The sequence below is a fragment of the Pteropus alecto genome, unplaced genomic scaffold (genome assembly GCF_000325575.1).
Source record: "Pteropus alecto unplaced genomic scaffold, ASM32557v1 scaffold8, whole genome shotgun sequence".
Classification (NCBI taxonomy): Eukaryota; Metazoa; Chordata; class Mammalia; order Chiroptera; family Pteropodidae; genus Pteropus; species Pteropus alecto.
Genome location: NW_006494609.1, coordinates 5849710 through 5874155, shown reverse-complemented (window position 1 = coordinate 5874155; position 24446 = coordinate 5849710). Strand labels below are relative to the sequence as shown.

Here is a 24446-nt window from a genome sequence, read left to right as displayed (position 1 = left end):
GAAATAAACTTTCAGAGAAATCCACAATTTCCAGGTGCCCTATTTTTTGGGGGGGTCGGGGAGCCTGCATCTCCACTCAATTCTGAAAGAAACCTTGAGCTAAAACAACAAATGTGAGTTTGTTCTTGCACAATTCTGTTTCCTTTACATGCTAAGAACATGCTAAGAATCCAAAATCTGGAACAAGAACTCCCACCTCTAAGGGCCTCTTACGAGATGTGGGCAGATATTCACGTTAGCTGTTGAGCTGTGAGATGAGAGATGAACATATTTGCAGAAATGAAGGAAAAACAGAAATTCCTTTACTGGAGTGAATTCTATTGTATATTAGCTAATGACATTTCCTGCTAGAATTAGGGGAGGGACACACCCATTAAGAAAGGTAAAAGATTGCACAAGTGGCTGTACATTGGTTCTTCCTGTCCCATCTCCCTTGCAATATATTTTAGGGCTGAACAAGCATTTGGATAGACCAAACTACAGAGCCATCCCTTAGGATAAACAATGAATCCTTTACCTGCCACATCCCATCATACGGGTATTTTAAAAGCAGAGTGTACCAGCAATCAGCAGATTGTGTCACTATGAGCAATCCTGAACTACAAAAGAAAACACATAAGATTTCTGACCTCCTGAGGCCATTTCGAACCCTCATCCTCAGAGACTCTCTGTAGGAAGATCAGCAAAGAAATAAATGGACTTTTCCACACTGCCTGGGTCACTCACTAGCCTACAGATGCTCCTTGGAAGTGATGAGAAGGAAAATAGTAAATCAAGTTGTCACTTGGAAAATAAACAGTCAGTACCCTGGCGAGAAAAGCTGTCTCAGTCCGCAAAAGAATGGCCTGGAAAATCATGCTTCACTGAAATCACTAGAAAGCTAATGGCATCCTGAAGACCGCAGAGCTCTCGATTACATTACAATGAGTTAAATTTTCTGTTCATTCATTTAAGGAATAAGTATGTGCAGGTGCCTACTATGCACCAGGTGATGTGTCCAATGCTGAATGCACTTAAATTGCATGGCAACTCTTGAATAGGAATAATTAGCCTATTCTTTGCCAGAGAAACTGTAAAGCCAAAAAAAAATGAATGGCTACTACATGCCAGACCCTGATGTAGACTCATATTAAACATCACTACAGGCACCATCCTGTAACTCAGAGTGTGGTGGGACTACATACAGGCCTGATGACATGGAATGTAATGATAAAAGCTTGGAATTAAACAGGCCTGAGTTTGACAGCCAGCTCTGAAACTTACCTAACTCCATGGAACTGTAGCTTACTACTTAAACTTCTCTAACCCTTAGTACCCTAATCTACAAAATGAGAATGACCATGTACATATTTCATAGAATCATTGTGAGACATGAATCAGATAAAGTTCATGGTCCAGTTTCTGGCCATAGACATGCTAGCTGTTGTTGTTATTGTTGAGAATGCACACATAAATAAGTAATTGCAATACACTGTAGTAAATGTTTAATAGGTGAGATAGGCACACAGAAGAAAAAAATAACTGACCCTGGGTGTTAGGGAAGGCTCCACGTAGGAGGTCAAACAAACTGTGTCTTGAAGAATGAGTTCACCATACAAAGAGAGGGATGAGGTTTTAGAAGAAACAGAGTATGCACTGGTAGGGTCATTAGAAAAGCACAGGGTATTCAGGGGATGGTGAGAAGTTCAACGTGGCTGGAGTACCAGGCATGTGTGCAGGCTCATGATGCAGGCCATGGCCTCATTTGTCATATTCTGAGGCACCGGGAATGGAGAACCAGCAGAGAACCTCAGCTTGTGAGTGGCATGGTTATGTTGGTGTTGTATCAAGGGCTCAGTAGGTAGACATATGGCCTGAGAGGCGAAGAGGGTTCCAGAAGCCATCTCCAAGGCAGAATGGATATTGCTAAGAAACCATGGCCTGAGGCAATTGTGCTGCATATGTCTGCCTTCCCACTTATAATAATTTATACAATATGCTGTACATTGTTTTCCATTAACCACCAAACCCATATGAGTCAAACTGTAATTATGTTTCTTTCACCACCAGCTTCTCATTTTAATTGTGGATCAGTCAATCAAACATGCACTGAACACAAACAGCGCACTCCATCTTGCAGAGGGAAGTCCATTTCCCTGTCTCCATGACTCCATGAGAACACTTCTTCCCCACTCTCCAGAGGGAATAGTTCTAGAGTAAAACTTCCACCTTCTCTACTTTTCTCATTCACTTCCTCCAATGACAGGAGAAGTGACTTATCTGCTCAGTGATACAGTAAAAATCTGATACCCATAGGTCCACTTTTCTTAACTAGGTACTTACTATTCCTGTGTGACCTGCCTTTCTCCTTCAGATCTGCCCTTCCTGCAAGGATTGCAAGTTCCTCTAGGTTCTTCCATGTACTAAAACCTACCAGAGCAGACCCTACCTCTGCAGAAGAAGATCTGTGGTCTTCTGGCTGTTCTGCCTATGGCTGAGTGGCTGAATTTATTTCAGGAGGAAAATTGCAAGGAAGCCCGACTTGATGGCTGATCAAACTCACATGCTCTAACCCAGCTCTACTAGCAACAGAACTGACCCCTAGGTCTAACTCCTGTGTCTGTTTCTCAGATGATCTAGGATACTACCTACAGCTGTCACCTCAGACAACCAGTCCTTGGATTGCTTTCACTCTCATCACGATGAAAAAAGACACACCTAGAACTACATGGGCTCAATGATAAGTAAGTATTTCAATTACATCAATAATTTTAATGCTATCACTGTTTCACAGTGTTTACGAAGACACGTTTCTTGATGCTACACTGAGGATACGGGTGATTAGAATGGTGAAGAATTTAACCAGGGTCACCTTCCTGGAGATAAGTTTTAGATTGTGCATTGAAGTTTTTCAATTAAAAAAAAAAAATCAGAGAAAATACACATATCCACAAATACATATCCTTTCACCTTTGGCCAGTTCAAAAAGGATAATCAACACTAGTTTTGTTCCCCACACTGCCTCTTTTATCAAGTTACACAATAACCAAGGCAATTGTACTGGAGTATCAAACGCCTGATTGTGAGACTATGTTCTACAGAATCGATGAGGGCAAAAAAATTACTAGGTACACAGAGCTGGAGAGGAGAGGGCAGAGGACTGTAATTTTGATAAAAACAAAACTAATAATAATGAAAATATCCACAGTGATTCTAGAGCAGGAAGTAGGTCATCTGAAATGATTTTTTGTAAGTGACACATACACTGACCCTAATTGCAATCTAAATTAGATCCTCACTGCACCCACACATACTGTTCAGAAAGGAACAGAAAAGTCATGAAAGGGTCACAGATTTTTAGATATTTAGAAGCAATAAATATGGATTTTTAAACCCATACAGACTTCTAAAATATTTATTTTTGTAAAATCTCTCTTTTGTCCAAGAAGAAAATAAGTAAAGAATCCTCCATAACATCAGAAAAACCCGTGGAAGAAGATCTAATCTACCTCCTGCCTCAGTAAGTCTATATCTAAATTGTCTTGTGAAACTATCCACCTTTAAGCATCCAGAGAACAAGACAAATCGGTGTTATGTGAAACTGCCTACAGGTATTTCAGGAGCTCAAATGATTCCTGATCTTAAAAGAGCAAAGGCGATCTAGAGCCTGCCACGCTTCGTTTGGCTGATGAGCAGCAAGTGTGGGTGTTAAAGATTTTAACCTAATATTTTCCTCACTTTGCCCAGTATATATAGAGAATAATGCATATAAACTACGAGTGGCCAAGAAACTTCACCTCCACACACGCACGCACGCACACACATCACTAATCACTATATATTACAGCTCTAGTCATATGTTACAAGAATAGAAAAACATATAGAGGAAATGTACCCAACAACTTAAGGTAGCATTTACTTCTGGGAAGGGAGAGAAAAAATGGAATCAGGGAGGTATTCAAATAAGACCAAGTCTTTATAAAAGAATATCAAGCAGAACCGGCCAAACATTAAGATTTGTTCAGTCTGGGCGATGGCTAAACCATTTGTTTATAATATCCTCTATTATAGGGTCTATACTTTTTTACATTTGAAATAGTTCATACTTCTTTAAAAAGTTATCTCTATAGATAATTCTGATAAAACACCTAACCGTCCAATAAATATTGAATGATTCTTAGGTTATTTTATATGTAGATGTCAACTCCTCAATCATATGCTCTGAGCAGCCATTTTTCATACCTTTTGCAAAATCTCCCATATGCCCCAGAATGTTTTAAATACAAAGTTGTGGAAATGAATAGAAATGCAGTCAAAATGATGACAGTGACGACTCCTGCTCACTCATTGCCTTCCCTACCCCTGGGGACCCACTGCTCAGTGCCTGAGCATCAGAGACTTCAGCCCGGCTTCTAAAGGACAAAAGGAAGAAATGCTGATGGAAGCTGAGGGACGGAGAAGACACTTTCACTTGAGACCATGTGAGAGTCCCACGGCAAATGCTGAGAGCCAAACGAGGCTGGAATCTGAGGTGTGTCACGGGACATCTGCGCAAGCCTCCCAACCCATTTCTTTTGCAGAATAAAATCAACATAATTCTTTAAGAAAATCCCCACTGAGAAACCTAAATCTGTGCCCATCCCGTTGGCCTCCCCCTGCAGTTGGCGGCCCAGTTCCTCCTGTGTTAGCACTGTGGGCTCTAGCCTGCAAGTCTAGACAGAATGGCTTGTTAAAATGCCCTGGAGTCGATGCCTGAGAAAGATCAATAAGGCTTTTTATGACACAATGAAAACTTTCTATTTTGTTAAATGCGGCTAATCTACCATTTCTGCAGTACTCAAAGCTTTCAATGCTGAGTACTAGAGCCTAGCTGATTAAAACTCTGTTCAGAGACACAGACCAGGGAAATTTGCCAATGCAGAGGTACAAATTCTAGAAAGCTGCACTGTGTCTTCTTTTATAGCTTGGTGTGCACTTCTTTTTCCTCCCCAGGAAATAAATATGGCAGTGAGGATGTGGGGGCTGATAGTGATAAAAATTAAAACTGTCCCATCCCAGAGCTCTCAGTAAGGGACTCGTAACGGCCAGGGTCTAAAGTCACTAAATGAAAGAATCTGAATCTAAGGGTGGTTGAGGATAGGATATGTTAAAAGCAGGTGGGAGGGAGAGTTCTCTACAACAGAGACAGACTTAAAAATCAGTGACCTGATTTAAGAAGCCTAAATAAGAAAATCTTTAGTGACTGCAAATTCAATTACAGTACTAATGGTGCACACAAAATAGGAATAAAGTGTTTGTTTCATTTTCACCATTTCTTCATCTCAGTCTATTAGCAGAGTTTTTTCTAGAGGTAGAAGATTTTGTTGTTGTCATAATGTAACAGGAAATTCACATTTATTGGACCTCTATTATGCTCCAGGCTTTTCTATATAGAGTCTGAATATAACATACACTTACATGCACATTGTTTGACAGGAATTAACCAAGACCTGTTTTGGTGATTTAAGTTACAAGAGATCAAAACACTTAAAACCAATGTATTATTAATAGAGATAACATATCTGTGTATTCATGTGTCATCTGAAAGGAGAGCTTTTTCATTGGAATTCTTGCTTGTTTCTTACTTAACTCTCAAAGGGCCCTGTGAAATAAAGTTTTACTAACCCCACTTTACAGATGATAAAACAGGTTCAGAAGGGGTGACACACTTGTACAATATCACAGCTAAGCAGCAGATCCACATACAAACCAAGGTCAACCTTCAAATGCTATATGCTTTCCACTAGATCATGATGCCTCCTACTAAGGGTTGGGTACCTTTTGCAAACTCCTCTGCCAATAGTATTCCTGTGGGAGATGAGCTATTCGTTTCTTTTAAAAAAGTTACATAGCATGTCACATGTTCCAAACCACTGTCACATAATATCATCTAATTTTATAAAGCACCCTTCTGCAACTTTTACAGGAACCTCTACTATCTGCCCCACAAGGCTAATTTTTCAGCAAACATTTAGATGAATTAACCACATTCTTTGGGATACGAATATAGATCATAAGAACAATAGGAAAAATTATGGGAATTCTGTACATTTGCAAAACTGGAAATATATAAATGCTTATAAATAATTATGAGAGCACGAATAAGGAAATCCACTTCTGATGCATTGACTCTAAATGGCAACCCTCCTCCTAAGTCAGAATGATTCACAAACCATTTACAGATGTTGCATTAGCCCAGCAATTTTGCTGAAGCTTCAGGGCCAAACAGCTGGACTCTGGGTTATTACACCAGAAGTTACAGTCAGAAATACGCTCAGGGCTTGCAGAAGAGAAGAAAGTTAGTTGACTTATTATTAAGAAGAGCACATAAAACTGAGATTATAAGACTCTCTGAAACAGAGACTCAAATTGACTTTTTATAGCATATAGAGTCATTCATGATGTATATTTACATTTCCTATGATATCAATAAAATAAATACTAAGTAAAATTTATCAATGACTTTTTTTACCCATGGGTTATGATAAAAGAGTGAGTGATTTGGAAATTCCAACTATGGAAGGAAGACACTGCAGAGTAGATCCCAGATCTAGAGGACCTGTGGTATCTGTACTCATCACCAGTTGGTCAAGCTTTCTGACCACACTCTGTAGCTGAATGAATTAGAATAAAGACAAGTAAGGAGACTTATAGCATATAAAGACACTGTCTAAGACTTAAGAAAATAAGGAGGACTGCTGACTCATTCCTGCCAGATGTGGTGAAATCCATCCATGTAGATATCAGGAAAGATGCATCTCCTTATGGTAGCCACTGAACTCTAAAAGGAAGTTGACCGAATTTCATTCTCTGATTTAAACGGCCAGAAACTTAGTCTTATTTCTCTTCAGGAGCTATTATATCATGAGAGATTGACTACACCAACTAAAATGAATCTCTAACTGAGGTAGACATCAGAATGCCATTATCACAATTTACGATAAAAAATTCCCACCAAAAAATCCTATGGTCCACACAGACTTGGATTCAACCATTGGTTCCCAAACAATGGTCTCAGATAAAGTTTGTACCAAGCCATGGTTTAAATTAGGAAAAAAAGGACACTATAGTATGTCTTTGAATAGAAGCTAAATTTATGCAGTATTCATTTCATGCAACAAATATTAATGTAGGACCTTCTCTATGCCAGATACTGTGCTAGACACTGGGAACATGGAAGTTTCATTCTACTCCTTTATTCTTTTTTGGTTTTAGAATGTCCTATCTTTTGTAAAATGATGATGACGATACATGAAATTTGACAATGTTATTATTTGGCAAAATAAATAGTCACCAATCCTATCTTGCTCCTTCCTTTCTCTGTAAAAATTTTACTTGTCAACAAAATCCAAGTTTGAAGACCCATTGAACAAGAGAATCTTTCTTTGTGTGTTGTCAGTTAGGTGTTGGCCAAAACATGGCACTTTCCTGAAAAGGCATTTGTCAGGTGCTTCAAAAAGGGGTAACTAACTATCCATATTGCCTGGGACTGAGAAGTTTCCCAGGATGTTGGACTTTCTGTACTTAAATGGGAACAATTCCTGGAAAATCAGAATGGTTGGTCATTCCACCTGGGTCACATGTCAGAAGGCAAAAAATAAAGCAGATCAAATAAGAACTGTCAATTACCTAAAATCACTGCCAAAGAAAGGGGCTTGATTATTTGGATCCTTTCGTCAGCTGTGAGTTTCTACCATTTCGAACTTGACATTCTGGTTTTTGAACAAATAACCACATTAACAATATAAGTAATGTCTTCATTGCTATGGTCTATATGACTTTTTAAGAACTTTAAAAGTCATCTTAAGAATAACCTGAGTCCCTTTGAGGATTCAGAAGGCTCTCTGAGACATTGTGGTGTCTCAGAGCCAACTAGCTCATCATCAATCATCACCATACACCACCACGAATAAACCGCTTTTGCTTTCCAAATGTTTGAATGTGAGATCATAAGTGTCTTCTGTATTATAAGTAACTAATTAAGTTGTATGGAATGATTTATGCAAATAGTAGTGTTCCCTCAGGAATTACTGGGATAATTTCAGAAACAGGCAGAAACTTTCCAAAAGCTTCAGAATCGCAGCCTCTGGTACACTCAGGTTTGGCAGGAAAAGGCCTGTCATTTGTCCCAGAGTGCTGCTCATTCTTCCTTCCCCTCCCCAGTACTCCACTACCCACTCTGCTACCAGCCAAGACTACCTATCTGCGGGGGCCTTTTGAGCACCCCCAATGACACTGGGCCACTTTACACTGCCCTCAACTGAGGTAGAAAAGTGAGAAGACATCACAGAAGAAAGGAGAAGGAAAGAAGGTAGCATGTACTATCCGTCTACTGGGTGCCCAGCTCAAAGGCTGCATTTTCAATCATACAGTGACCTTAGGGAGCAGGCATTACTATCACTGCTTTACATGCCAGGAAATGCCCCCTGTCCCTGAGACAGGGGTGATGGTGATGATGGTGGTGAGGATGCCAACTAACAGTTTTGAAGCTTATTGTTTGACGGGGGCCTTAGCTCTGGTTTAGCATTATGTAGATAATATTTAATATAATCTTCAGAACAACCTATTTAGGTTTATTATCTGTAGTTATCAAAGGGGTCAGCTGAGATCCAAGGGTTCAAGGCTGTCTAAAGGAATAACAATAATAATAAGAGAATTTAGAATGCAGCTGGACTTGGGTCTAAGTTCAATTTCATTGTCCCTGCTACTGCAGTAAGAATTTGGTTTTGTATAAAAGGTACCATCCTGAGATCAGGAGCTGTGACCCACTGTGTGATCTTCTAGGGGCTCCATGATTGCTCATTTGAACAGCAACCCTCTTTGATGACTCTTTCAAGATGGCTATGCTCTAGTTATTATCATTTTAGTTCCTTTTTCTATGGCGAGCCAGCAGAACTACCAACAAAACCTGATCATGTGCCCTTCATGGCTGACATAACCTACCAAAACTCCTAGTTGTACCCAACCTTTATTGTGCTTGGCACTAGTGAGAGCCAAATAAATAGTCGACTGACTGTGTGTTATTTGAAGACTTTAAGTTACTCGTTCATGCATTCAATCATTTATTCATCCACTCAGCAAACGTGTATTGAAAGCACTCATCATGTAGTAGGCTGTCAGTGAAAACAGAAGAGGTCCATCAGATTTTGACATGTCACCTACCTAGTGTAGGCTATGGTAGAGAATATCCTTAAACCAAGTCATTAAGAAGTGTGAATGGGCTTTGAAAATACATAAAAAAATTATGCGACTCGATGGTATTATTATCCGTATAATTTTTCTCCTTTCTTCCATTTCGAAAGACACCCATCATTTCTTTAAAAGCTCTGCATTATTTCATCATGAATTTCCTGACTGACAGGCTATATGGATGAGTTCCAAGAACTCTGACTTTGGTTTACCTCAAGGCACTTAGAGAAAAAGGAATTAGCCGGTTTTCATATCCATGCCCAAGGAGAAAGATGTTCCTCATTTCATGTAGAGTTGGTAAGATGAAATCTTGCCTTAGCAATGGAAAGTACTTTTAAAATCATATTTTCTACTTCTTTTTATAAGCCTAGTATAGTCCAGTGTTCATCCAATGGAATTAGTAATAGAGCTGAAACCAGAACTCGGGCTTTCTGATTTTTACATAAGTGAGTTAGTTGCAAAGTAACTATCAGGTAGACACATGAACCTGATAACTGAAGGGATGACAAGAAGTTTGATCTCCAGGACACTGGATGTCTAATTCCCAGTTAAGTCCTTTCTCTAAGGCCTCCTGCATGTGTGTCACATCCAGATGTAGATGTACATCAATGTCCCAGAGTCACTGGAGCAAGCACTGGGCAGCATCTGCCCCTGGAGAAGCGCTCTGGGTTAGTGTGCTGCTCGGTGCTTGCGTGGCTAAGCCAATAACTTGATGTGGATTGCCTTTTTCTACTCTTTGAGCTTCTTTTTCTCGTCCCCGTGCAGCGGTGGAGACTCTGTGACATCAGGGAGGGAATGCTGCTTAATGTTCCCATGCAAAGTTCTGAAAGTCGCGTCGGTGATGTGCAGCCCTCTTGACAGCTGACCTTGCCCACTGTGCCCAAGTCCAGGGGGAAACAAAAACACCGAAACAATTAAGGGGAGGGAGGAAGTAAAAGAAACTCAAGCCTCATGCAAAGCGGCAACACACAAATTTTTAAACGTGAAAAAGCAAAAGGAAGGGAAACAAAAGACAAACCAAGATGGTGAAGAGGGCCACGCACAAGAAAATTGGATTTTCCCGGTCCTCTTTCTCTTCCTGATGGAAAAGCTGAAGTCATGAAAAAGCTGTTAATAAATCTGAGAGTCATGCCAGTCAGAGGATATAAAGAGGGGAAGAAAAGGAGAAAGCTATGGCATGCAATAGCTTGTGGTGTATAAATGCCTCTCCACTCTCCGTGAGCCCTGACAGCCATTCCAAGTAGTAGAGATGCTCTTGACCTCAGGTACTCTCTGAAAGAGAAGCTCCTTGTCTCAATAACACAGGTGAGCAATGGCCCCATACCTATTCCTCAAGGCCCCCTGTAGTGGAGATAGGCCTCTGAAGACCCCATAAACACATTCCTTATGTCAATACTGCTTACCAAACTGCATCCTTTTCCCATAGCATCTGAGCTACATGGACAACTTTTATCTGACACTGACATAGGCCATATTTAGGGACATCTATCTATCTATCTATCTATCTATCTGTCTGTCTGTCTGTCTATCTATCCATCCATCCATCCATCCATCCATCCACCAAGAGGTCAGGGCATTCTCAATATTCTGCAATCAAATTATAAACAAACATCCATGTCCAAATGCAAAATGGAATTCTCTTTTTTAAGTTTGATATTTGTTGCGAAGGGAAGAAATAACGATCCATCCCTTTAACTCTCGGGAAAGTTTAGGAAGTGCCATGACTGTTTTCGGCAGATCTGTGAAAGGCACATTTCATTTCCCCAGCCATGTTGAATATGACACAAACTATGCAGACACGGGTGCTTTTTCAGACACAGATAGGGCTCAGTCCCCCGACAGAGGAGAGCTATACACTATCATTAGAACTCATCATCTAACAAGCAATGTAAAGGGAGATGAATCTGAGAAGACTTGAGGATTGCTGGAGGCCATGTTCCTTCTCCCATGGTTCTAAGTGGTTCCCTAAATTCACTAACTCCCAGTGGTTTGTTTCCTTGGAGGTTGCTTTTTACTGGCCATAGGGATAAAATGTTTAATAAAATGGCAGCAACCTGTTCTCAGCCACATGCTGGGCTCACCTCCCTGCCTGGACTATCTCACAGAACTATCACAATTCTGACAGGTGAGTCTTTTATAGTCTCTGTTCTACAGACATGACGGCTGAGGCTTTGTAATCTGGCCACCGTGGCTCAGTTGGTAAGAGGCAGCATTAGGGCTCACGACCAGCTTTGGCTGACCCCAAAGCCTTCACCCTTTACCCTACACAGCCTCACTGGGCAACCTCGAAGATTATGCACACATGGAATGACATCAATCACTTGATGCCTCATCTGAAGCCTTCAAGCCCACTGTAACTTCTCAGGGATTCAGGCCTGGGGGAAAGTCTAAAGCTGCAGCTGATTGTCAAGCATCATTTCTCCTTCACTTCCTGTGGAGGAATTAACATACATCCTGCCAGTCTGGATGTGAGAAAGGCTCCCTTTCAGCTCATGTGTGTAGGGCCTTCTTTGTCTGAGTCCCTCCCAGAAACAGGTAATCCAGCCTGATTTCCAAAAGTGTTTGCCTCCCTGGAAAGTTCAAGGAGGTTGCCAGTGACCTTCCTTTGGCATGGCTTATTAGCATTCCTGGTCTTCTATCAATCACAAACTACACACACACACACACACACACACACACACACACACACACACACACACACACACACACACACAGATTGAGATTGATTGATTGAGAGAACACAACCCTAACCTCCTTAGAGAAAGCATAGTGCAATTCAGCACCTTACTTAATGCTCTTTTAGAGGCACCAAAAATAGTATTTTGTTAGGGACATAATAGTGAAATTTCAGGCATCAGAAGGACTATTTTTTTGGTTGGGAGGCCTCCACAGAGTCCCTCAAATCACATCTCCTAGCAATTGCCATAATGCTTGCCCTGCCTCCATTTGAGGTGGAGAAAGCACTTTGACGACTCAGCTACATATGTAAAACAAACAAATCTGCAGGTGTCAGTTCTCAACCACAGCGAAGAGAAAAATCTACATTGGGCTGCAAGCCAAGGAGGGGGCGCAATAATCAAAGATTCATTATGTGCCCATTGGGTGCCCAGCCTTATATCCACGAACCTCCTTTCCGCTCACATCCTAGTTGTGTGATGAGGGGTATATGTGCTAGTATAGAAAATGGGATCTACTGTGGCCAGTCCTCAAACTCTCTGCACGAAGAGAGTGGGGGTAAACATGTCAGCGAACAAGTCGATGCGACTTGAGAGTTGTCAGATGTTGTTTCACACTCTAAGAGACAGCCAAAGGCTTTTCTTAAGTAAAATGTCGCCCATTTTTAAAACCCTTCTTCTCCAATGAAAAGAAGGAAGTATTAATAATCAAGGCTACTGAAGATTTCTAGAGAACAGAACCATAAGTTGCCATGAAATCTGAGTGCTGTAACCCAGGGGCCAGGAAAACACTGAGTTAACATACAGAACATATAAAGGAAGGAAATACTGAAAAAAAGCATCGCTCAAGCTTTGGAGTCCAAGAGAATCTCAGAAGTCCTCTGGTTTTTCAAGAAAATACTCAACCTCTTTAAACCTCAGTTTACTCATCTGCAAATTAGAAAAATAATAACTTATAAGTCACAGTTTTGCTGTGGAGACTCAATGATGTAATACATGGAAAGCCGTTAGCACTCTGCTGGGATCACTAGTAAGTAATAAATGATGGCAACTACTATTAGAAGCCTATGAAAAATTACACTTTAAATCTTCAAACAAAATAAACCACGTCAGTTACTTCAAAGGAGCTTAATGCCAAAGGACAAGAATTTCTAAGACAGAGCTCCTGCCTTGCAAAGTTTACAAAATAAAAACATGGAAAGGCTGAAAAATACAAAGTCTAGAACATTTCTCCCACAAACCTTGCCACCCCGTGGCCTCCCTGCTCTGTGCCCACATCACCTTGCGCCCACAGGGGTGTCCCCCCTACATCACTGTAAGATGCCACTTTAAGAAGCAATGTTGGTTATAGGCTGTAAGAGAGTGTCGAAGTCAATACAAGGCAGTTCAGTGTTCCTGGGATTCCTTTTCAAAGCTCGATTGCTTTGGGGGATCAAAAGGAAGAGAAAAAAAACCTCCGAGGGAGTCCCAAATACATATCCTCTGGTCATAGTAAAAGGGTTCCATGGGATCACAAGACAAACTGGCTGAATTTTACATAATAAAATGCTTCAGCTCCAGAAACCATCGCACAGACCAAAAGGTCCGCAGAATGTGATATGAGATCTGCCAAGGAATCTTTTCAATACGTCTGCCATCGCCATTGTGAAACATGTTTGTTTATTGTCCTAAGGCATGCATGGGTTTTGCCTTAGGTAAGAAATGAAGGCAGTGGATACTACCTGAAAGATTGTTCAACTAGGGATCTATAAGGTAGCCAAAATTTCCAGGTAATCACACATATAGCAGGACTATAAGGCACTGATCCAGGTCCATCCCATTCCACCCCTTAACTTTAAATTATGGCAATAACTTCTTTGATTGCCACCTAGAAAAGTCCCATCCCAGGGAACCAATGTTTTAGAACTAATAGATTGATTGTAAGTACACACCCTCCACTTAAATTTGCAAGAGTCCACCACCTTTATAGTGCCAAACCCACTGTCACAAGTGTCCAAATGTCCAAATTCATTTGAGATATCAGTCCATCTTGCTTAAAAGTGGCAGCTTTTAAAAGCTACACCAAATAATAGATGCAAATGAGGAAATGCATCAACCAAAACAGAGGGCATTAAAGTGAAAGCTAATCATCCAAGCAAGGACAACAGCACTTACATACAATTTAATAGAATAAAATCTCACTAATTTCTCCTAATTGGAAGAAAGATTGGTATGATTGAATTAAAAAATTAACAAATGCTTTTCGAGAGAAATGTCAATTTATTATCTCCAAGGATATAAGAAAATCTTGCAAGCAATTTAAAAATGGACATTCTTTTGTAATTAGCGCATTTGTTATTTGAATACAAATAATTGTCCTGAAGTAGTGGGGATTGGTACTAATTTTCTGACTTGACCTCGTAAAACAGAGTAACCATCTTCTCTTTTTGTTTTATAAACACTCCCCCAACTCACACTGTGCAAAAGTAAATTTTAGCCTAACAAGACTCAATTTGGAAAATATATAATGAATGAAGTTAACACCAAGATTTCATTGGAGAGAGAGAAATGCTAAGTGTCTTACTTTTTCATGCTTCTCATCTGGAAAACAGAAAGAAATTTCTCAAGGTACTACATAACTGGATGACTATGCAAAAGCAAATAGTGCTCCAAAAACTAATTCTTCATGCTCTAAATGTTGCTAGTTTTCTGCCTTTCTAGTTCTGGGCTTAGACTGAACGTGACTCGGGTTCAGTCTTCACCCGAGCCCACATTCTTCCTCACCCCAACAGCTGACAACTCAAAGGAGTTAAACATTCCCATAAAAAATACTGGCAAGTCCTTCTGGAGACGAGAGAAAGATTGGAACCTCCAGAATTACAATCCCTCCCAAACTGATGGAGACTCTTCTTTGGCATCTCCTAGAGAGTTGAGCAAAGCTCTCATCCTGACTCTCAGGGTTAACCTCTGTGAATTTAGGAAGTTAAACTCTCTAAGCCTCAGCTTTCTCACCTAAAAATTGGGTGTAGTAATATAATAATATGTCTCACCTGGAGTTGCAGTGAGGTTTATGAAATAAGATATGTAAAGCGGTTAGACCAGAGCCTTGCATATAGTAAGCACTTGGCAAATCATCATCATCATCATCATCATCATCATCATCATCAATCATCATCATCAATCATCATCATCAACATTTTTTTTAACTTGGCTTTCAATGTAATTTCCAGCACAATAAACTAAGACATTCCTTTCATCTTCCTCCACATTCTGATTCCCAGATACCAATAAACACCATCCAGTCTGGGAAAGGGCATACCTGCTTATCAGTGATTCCCCCTTCTGCCATAGCTGCTGTTCTGAGATGTGGTGGCATCCAGCACAGCCGCACGCACCTCTGATAAAGAAGCGTTCATTTGCTAGCTGCTCTATATTGATGCACTTACCATGAACAAAGACACAAGAGGGAAGGGGAATATATCAGGAGCAGTTCAAGCAGGTTATTTTTCTAGCTGCCTAACACATTATCCACATGCAGCTAAGGTGCTATCCAGACATTATATAAAGGACCTGGGCAACATCACAGTAAACATTCTATCTACATTCATCTAAAATGATAAAAAGTGTCTCAAAGTTGGAATTGTTTCCAATGCACTTGATTTTTTTTTTTTCCTTTCTTCGGGCCCTACCATCAGTATACCAACTTGCCAGTTGATTCCCAAGGCAATAAAAATAAGAAACCCCACATCTGTAAGACAGCTCCTAGCCCTTACAAATCAACTATCCTTGTCAGCTTGGAATGCTATACTCAAACACCATTTACCGGGGGGGTTAAAGAACAGACATTTGTTTCTCAAGGTCTAGAGGCAGGGAAGCCCAAGATCAAGGTGCCAACAGATTACCCGGTGCCTGGTAAGATCCTTCTTCCTGGTTTGCAGATGGCAGCCTTCTTGTTTTATCCTTACATGATGGGGACAGATACAGAGAGACAGAGAGGGAAACAAGGACGGGGAGAGAAAAAGAGAGGAAGAGAGAAGGAAATGGAGAGGGAAATGGAGAGGGAGAGGGAGGGAGAAAGCACTGGTCTCCCTTATTCTTCTTATAAAGGTACTAATCCTCCATGGGGGCTCCATCTTCATGACTCTACCTAAACCTAATCCCTCCCAAAGACCCCACCTCCCAATACCATCACATCTGGATTAGGGCTTCAGCAGGCAAAGGACACAAACATTCAGTCCATAGCAGCAAGAATAAATGGAAAATTCAAAACATAATTTTAGAAGCAGGTTGTTCATATGAAAAGGTGACAGTGACGAGGTGGCAGAGATCCTCGAACTTTCCCTGACATTCAGTGGCTTTTGATCTCACTAACATCTTGTGACTCTCAACTGAGGTAGAGGAGGACCTCTGCAGAAAATCAAGCAGCAGGCAGACTTCTGGCTTCTGGAATTGGAACTGAATTCCTCAAGGAGATGATCTTAGTTGCCAAGAGTAATGGGCTTGAAGGTCAATTGTGTAAGGTTCCAAAACTGACTGGTAGGACACAGCCATGGCATAAGCGAGTCATACGTAAAGTCACAGGAATAATGAGAGGGCAGAGAGAGGAGCAAAATTCCTGGAGTTCTAATCATGCTATTTTCCTCATTTAATCCCTGCAGAAGTCCCCTTCTGTTTGGAGAAAAGTAATTGCTTTTTCTTCTTTGGCATCCACGCACTGAAAAATGTTACTAGGGATGCCTGCAACTAACAGGGTAACCGTGAACAAAAGCAGTTATATATGTCAGATTAATTTAATAATAAAGTTATATAAAATAATTACATTATAATACATAATTTAATTATAATATTAAAGATTTTCCTGATCCTCAGTTTTCTTATTCACATAAAGAAAAGAGCATTACTTATTGGATTGTTTGAGGATGAAATGAAGTGACAAAACAATATAATGCAAGGGTCCCCAACCACCTGGGCTGTGGCCAGTACCCATGGCCTGTTAGGAACCGGGCCACACAGCAGGAGGTGAGCGGTGGCCGAGCCATCAGAAGCTTCATCTGTATTTGCAGCCACTCCCCAGCGCTAGCATCACCTCCTTAGCTCCACCTCAGATCATCAGGCATTAGGTTCTCATAGGAGCACCAGTCCCTGGTACAAAAAAGTTAGGGACCATTGGTCTAGAGCAAAAGCTCACTAAGGTTAGTTCTTCTGGGAAAACATTCTCTCCCAACTATTTTCTAGGCCCTGATGTTCAGCATGTACAATTCCAGAGTCAGCATTCGCAGAGCACTGTTTCCCAGAGGGACACTGACTGCAATGCATTTAATTCCGAAGCTGGTGAGCCAACATTGTCCTTCAGCTGACTTCCCAGCACATTCAAGCCCGGGTTCTGAGCTGTCTTACTAATCATGATGTAAATGTGCTGGGCGAATATGTGTCACATGGTAAAATTCTCCCAACTAAAGACCCAAAGGAAAGAGCTTCATCACGTGCATAGCACACCTCATCCCCAGGCTTTGCTTCTCACTTGTTTTGCTTCTACGATGTTTTGTTTTTGCCAATGTCAAAGCAAAAATATGTGGACAGCTCTGGCACGGTGACCTAGGATTCTGTGCACTGAGTGCGCTGAGCTTCAGGTTCCTCGTCTTCTGATTTATGTGTGGACAAAGTCCTCCACCAGACCTAGTACTACTAACACTGACACAGGGCCTTGTAAGGCGTGGGCGCTCACTGTGAAACAGTGGAATGAGGGACAGCAGGAGATGATCGATCGGTAAGTAGGAGATGACTGATCGGTAGGTAGGTAGGTAGGTAGATGCAATGTTATAAGTATATTTATAATTTGTACATGTACTTTATATATTTCTTTGAACGCAGACTCATAATTGAGAGGACAGTGAGCTCTGGTCTAATATCTCACACTATAGACTGAGCAGAGGGAGGCCCAGGAAGGTGAAAGGTCTGCTCAGGATCACAAAGCAGACGCAGAACAAAAACCCAGATCTTCTTCCTCTGCACTGTGCTCCCATCGCTTCGGCATAGGATGGATAAACAAGGAAAGAATGAAAGAAGAGTCTACAGGCATGCTACCCTGAACAAGCCCAATGTCTGACCTCGGAAGCTAAGCAGGGTCAGGCCTGGTTAGTACTTGGATGGGAGACCACCTAGGAAGACCAGGTGCTGTAAGCGTAAAAAATAAAAAAATAAGAGATTGTACATTGACAAGGTCCTTGCAATCTGCGAGGTCAACCAAGGGTTGCCTCAACAAAAAAAAAAAAAAAAAAGGAGAGAAGAAATCTGAAACAGATCAAGAAGCATCTTGTTTCCTTATGAGATTCAACCCAGGATTTGCAATAATGCTGTCGGAGACTTAAGGATTCTAAGAGCCCATTCCATAGGACAAGCCACCTGCCCAGTCGTTACCAGACACAGAATACTCAGTCTAAGCCCCAGCCCTGAAAAATGTTACAATTTTGTGGTGAAGCTCACACAGGGGACAGAGCCCTCAGGGCATCGCTGGCCCAAACGACAGCCCTGGAGTGATGCAGGATTGTGACATGTATTCTCTCCTGCTCCTACCAGCTCTTCTCTTTGGGTAGCCACTCAATGGGGACCGGCTGTCAGCAATTTCCTTCCTCCAACAGCTGGGAGACGGTTTTCTGCAGTTAGCTGCCATTTGTTTCAATTATGTGTATTAATCATAGCCTTCTTCCTGACGGTATTTTTCAGGGGGAAAAAAAAAAATATCAGGGCTTTTGTTTTTTGACCAAGCTGCTTCCTCACTCAGAACAGACTTTAGCAGTGGCGAGAGAAAGGGGAAATGATAGGTCAGAGGTGATTTGGGCTCAAGTGCAGCAGTAAGTGGGTGGGGTGAAGGGATATATATATATCTAGCCCACTGAAAGCAGGGAGGATGACAGTGCAACTTGGGGACAGTGACATAATCATAGGGTTTAACACAATAAACACAGAAAGCCCAGAAGCGGAATTTATAATAATGTCTGAACGCCACTCATTCTTTCATTACGTAGTAATTCACTTACTTAGACATGTATTAAGCTCCTACTATGTGCCAAGCCACATGGTTCTTCCAGGAATCCTCAGTTGTGTTTGAAGTAAGAACAAAACCAAAGAGAACCAGGGATTCTTTCAGAGGCAGAGTGATACTGTCTCATACCCCCCTTGCCCGTCTGTGTCTTCTTGGGCCTCTTAGGCCTTCGTTTTTTACTTAACAAATATTCACAGGAGTCCAGCTCTGAGGCAATGTGCTGAATATTTGCTGGTAAACAACGTTGCCATGAAACTTGCCCTGCCCCAGCTCGTGGTCTAGTGAGGGAGACAATCCTCAAACAAAGGGGCCCCCAGGTGGACAGAAGTGTAAACTGTGGTGAGCTCTGTGAAGATGGTATCAGGGTGAAATGAGACAGAAGAGAACGTGGGAAGGGCTAAATCATACTGAAGGATTCCAGAAGTCCTCTTGAGGAAGCAGAATTAAAACTGAAGCTTGCAAATAAGTACAAGTTAGCCATGGGGAGGACGGGGGAAAGAGACTGGCAGGGGCAGAAACAAGCGTGATGAGTCTGAAGGTTAACGGGGCTAATGGGTCAGGAGTAAGGGGACGGCAGCGTAAGATGAGGTTGCAGAGGTGGTCAAGTGCTAGATCATGCTGGGCTTTAAAAACCGTGTCACGGAGTGTGGACCTTATTCTAAAAAATGCAGGAAGCACAAAAGGGTTGCAAGCTTACAGTGCCATGGTATGATTTATACTTTAAAAAGAGCACTCTGGTTGTTACGTAAATAATCAGTTGGTCGGGGAGGGCTACGAGAGAAGCAGGGAGGCTGTTGCCAGGCTCTTAGAATCATCCGGGTGAAACATGACGGTGGCACAGAATTGGATAGTGACAATGGAGATGAACACATGTGGATGGATTTGTGTGTTAATGTGGAGATAAAATCAACATCTGCTCATCTCTTTGGGCCCTTTATTCTCCTTACTTATAACAAAGAATCTAGTAGTAGTCACCTTGCCAACTCTATAGGGTTATGGTGAGGACCCAATGAAATGAAAATGTAATACTATACAACTGAAATACTGCTATGATTGTGGTACTGTGACCACCATGTCACTACCCATTTGTAGTTGGATTGAAACCTCAACCCATAAGAGGTAACCGATTTAACCTAAGCAGAGCAGTGGGAAAAGTGTCCATACGTTTGTTAAGTTTCATCTGACCAAGATCCTGATGGAAATGAGTGCAGGGAGTCACAAGGGCCCATCCAGGCTCTGCTCTGCCTGGGCCCCACACCATCCGATGATAGAAAACTGGGTGGTGAAGGGGGCTTAGTCATGCTTCGAGGCCTCCAGAGGTCCACTAGCTCCTGAGCCCCCATGTGGTCTATTCCCAGCAGTGCCCCGAATTGCACTGTAAGTGCCCACGAGAGTTCTTTCATTACCTAATTCACTATTAGAGAGTGCCTTGGGCAAAACTGACCCAGAAAATTGCCATCTAACATGATCCTATATTAAGAATTCCCAGAAACAAAATAACACCTCAAAGAGATCAACACACTTAAAAGTACAAAATGTTTCCTGTGGGGCGATACAGTTGTGTGTGTGTGTATATATAGCGAAACCTCCTCTGAAATGTAGAGCCCTTGGAGGGATGATTACACCTTTAAGAACCCAGAGATTTCAAATGCTTAATCTTTTTAAGGAAATATTTCTGAAGTATACTGCATGTTTTCCCTGTGTTAGGAAACAAAGTATGTTGGGTATAATCTGCTTAATTAACAACAAAAAAAAAAAGTTGGTATAACATCATTCTGGTTCTGCCACTATCTTTCTAGATTTCCTTGGATAAATCATCTATCTTCTCATACGTAAAACAAGGCTTTTGAACTAGATCAGGGCTTTGCAGAGCCTGTGTGGTGAAGAAGCAATTTTGTTTTGTTTCAGTTTTTAACTTTCCAATCTATCCGGGTCAATGCATGAGCCTATACAGCAGCTCATGCCATGTGTGACTTGCCAGGTGAGTTTGAAAACACTGAATTGGTTGATACCCTGTTCAATGAGACCAGCCCACTGCCCTGGATGTCCCCACACCCTGCTATCAAAGTGTTTAAATGGTGACCCTCAGTTTCAATAGTTACATCCTCATGGATGAGTAACAAATAGTCCTCAGACAGCACTAACTTGCAGGAAATGCTGTAAGTAGCCTAGAGCCAGGTCACGCCTAAGATCCATACTACCCAAAGAGACTGGAAGTTTTATGCTCTTCATGAACATCGGCAATTTCACTGGTGCTTTAACAAAGCTACTAAGAAATGCTGGTCCCTGAAAGTCCTTTCTTTGAGCTCCCCATGACTTCTGAGTGTACTTTTATGATTTAAGATGACAATCAATTCTCTTGAGTTCTCTTGAGGCTGCTGCTTGTGCCCTGAAAGAGTCTATAGTCTCCTGATTACCGTTCTATCAGGATTTCCTTCTGTGGCCTCCCTGGGGGACCTGTCCGTCCTTGCTATTGTCCTCCTTGCTCCCAGCAGGTTTGACCACTTCCAACATTCTCCAATTCTACGTGCTGTCTCTAGGCCAGCTCTTGGCCCTTCTGCCTGATACTAAAACTAAATCCTAAGTCTTCTGGATAACCCTGTTCCTTTCCTATGAAAAAAAAGTACACGGGCTATGACACAATTTTTCCTCTGGTTTAAAGGCTGTGTCGCCACCCTGAACGAGCACAACCCCATCTGATCTCGGAAACTAAGCAGGGTCAGGCCTGGTTAGCACTTGGATGGGACACCACCTAGGAAGACCATGTGCTATAGGCGTAAAAAATAAAAAATGAGAGATTGTAATAACTCAAGCCGGCTACTGAGACTCATAAGGGTAAAGTAGCCTCTAGATTCCTGGACTAGAGGGAGTCTTCCCCATCAAAGACTTGTATGAGGTAATTGTAGTAGTAGTAGTAGTAGTAGTAGTAGTAGTAGTAATAAAGGCTGTGCCCCCTCATCTCTGTCTAACTTTAGATTCATAATTGTTTTAAAATTTCCAAAATTCCAAAAGCTGGATAAAGGGTTTATTATTCTTACATTTCCTTGAATAATGAACAAAAATCAGATAACAGAACAATTTCTAAACCGTCTTCTACAGGCTAAAATGTAATTTTAAAGTTTATTAAAACGATAAAACATTTAAAAATATTTCTCAATCCTCAAAGTGCTCATCTCATGAACCAGCCACTTTTGCTTTTTAAGAATAAAATATAACTACTAAAATTGTGTAAATTCTGAATAAACATCTTTTGATATTACACCACTCTTACATGAGGGATGGCAGTGAACTCACTTAAGAACTTAAAGGAATCAAGCAAATTCAAAGGGGTAGAGAGACAAGATAGCAGGAGAATTGGTTAGCAAAGCAGGCCTTTGGCGAAGGGGTTGCTTTTCATGAAACAAGGATCTGGACTGACAGACTGCAGAAGTGGAATGCCCTCTGGTTGCGGCCAGTCCACGCGTTCCATGACTGCGCGATATGACACGAAGGTTCATTTCACTCTGAGGAACCATCTACAGAAAATAACTGCACACGGACTGAAAGACAAGCAGCGGCGACCAGAGACTGTCCAAAATTTTAGTAGCCAGATTTCCTTGGCTTCCTCATCCCCAGGAGACCACTTTGCCAGAGGCCTAGGTGAGCTTCTGCCGCTAAAAATGGGCGCACCTTTCAGAAAAGAGAACCCGCGGGAAGTGTCAGTGTGCAGCATCATAGACAGCAGACGAACAATACAGAATAGCAATTCTTGTTGAGTCACAAAACTGAAAAATCGAAAAACTCAAGAGGATACCTTTTCCAAAGCTAGAGACCTGGCAAGTGGCAGAGCAGACAGCCTGGTGAGTATGGCTAAAGCCGATGGCTTGAACCACTACGCTGTATTGCCTTGTCCGCACAAAATTTTGCATACGTTTTTCAAGGAGTTCAGAGATCCTAGGTTAAAAACCTCCGCTGTGAAATACAAGCACGGCTCTCTTTTTCAGCACAAATCATTCTTTCTTATGATTAAAAAGCCACTATATTTATTACTCATATTGCCCACACACCTTTTATGTTATTCGGTTCTTTCCTCATCAGCTACTGCCGGAAATGAAAACATTTTGGAACGTCCATTCTTAATTCATTTGCAAACCTCCCAAGACCAAATGAACTTGGGATCTTGATCCCAGATCTCTAGACTTGAAAGTCCACTAAATAATATTTCAGGAGAAGATGGGAACTGCATGGGGACCAACCAAGGTCTCAGAAAGAAATCTGAAGCCACAGCAACAGCTTAAAGAGGGGCTCCGGCTCCATCAACAATGCCCCTTGGTTCTCAATGTACCATGTGGTCTTTTAGCAGAAGGAGAAGCTGACACCCACCACAATGCTCCACTTATAAGTCAAAGTACACCATGTCCCTTCTGTGTGCCAAGATTATATAATTACACAATGATACAATGGGAGGTAATGAGCAGGTAGAGATAAATGGCGTTTAAAAAAATAAAAACAAAAATAATCCAATCTTATCAACAACCCAAGGCCAGTTGGCAGGCAGGATCTGCAACAGGCTGTTCATAGAAGTAAAGATCTAAAGACCTTCCTTCTGAAGCCCCAAAGCCTGGGAGACTTGTTCTGGGGCTAAAAATGACTCCAAAAGAAACAGGGCCCTGATAAAGTGAGTAGGAATTGGTTGATCTGCACTTTCCCTGTAGTAGAGAGGGAAGAATCCAGTTTAAGGGCCAGGAAATCTGGGTTGGAATGAAGGCTCTGACACTTACATGCTTACCCGACCTTGGACAAATTGTCCGCCTCCTCTGAGCCCTTTTTAAAATCTGTAAAATAAATATCCGCACCCAGGCTCTACACATCTCACATGGTTGTCTCATCATCCAAATGAAAAAAGAAAATGTATTTGAAAACGCTTTGTAAGTTGTAAGTCATTATGCAAATAACTGCTATTATTATATATGTATGCTTTCACATCTCCCCATAAGTGATTCAGAGAGGGAAGAAAAGAGGCAGGGGAAATAAAGAAGTATAATAAGAGGAGCTATAGAAGGGAGGAATGGGAAAGAAATGAAGGAGAGAGAAAAACTCTGCCACGGAAAAGGAGGAATAAAAAGAAATGGAGGGAAGTAAAGAGAAATCAGTGCTGGTACAGTAACAAATAAATCTCCCAGCATGACAGCCTTCTGCTGAAGCATTTCATTTTCCCACAACATAATGGTGTGTTATTGCCCATTATCTGTTCTGTCAGTGCCAGAGTCGATATTAAATGAGGGGCAGCTGCATTTAGCTGCCATTTTTCAGCTGTCTTCACGTTGCCATGGAGACCTGGTTGTTTCTTGGTGAACCTGCCAGGAAAGCAAGGCAGAGTCAGGTGGAGGGGGAGCAAATGCTGCAAGGGGTTGGGGTGTCAGCGTGGGGAGAGAGAGAGGGAGGCCAGGGGCCAGGGGCAGGGGAATGTGACAGAAGAAAGAACAGCACCAGAGCTGTGTTGTCATGCTCTGCTCACACCTGATAAATCAGCCATTTCTAAAACACGATCTATATTCCAGTGG

The 24446-nt window shown here is 41.6% G+C and overlaps 1 protein-coding gene and 1 pseudogene across 3 annotated transcripts in view; one reads left to right on the top strand and one right to left on the bottom strand.

Moving 5' to 3' along the window:
• NRXN3 (neurexin 3) overlaps positions 1–24446 on the bottom strand; it is a 1437186-nt gene that overhangs the window by 1035091 nt on the left and 377649 nt on the right. The window lies entirely within an intron of this gene.
• Positions 17929–18044, top strand: LOC112473882 (annotated as a pseudogene).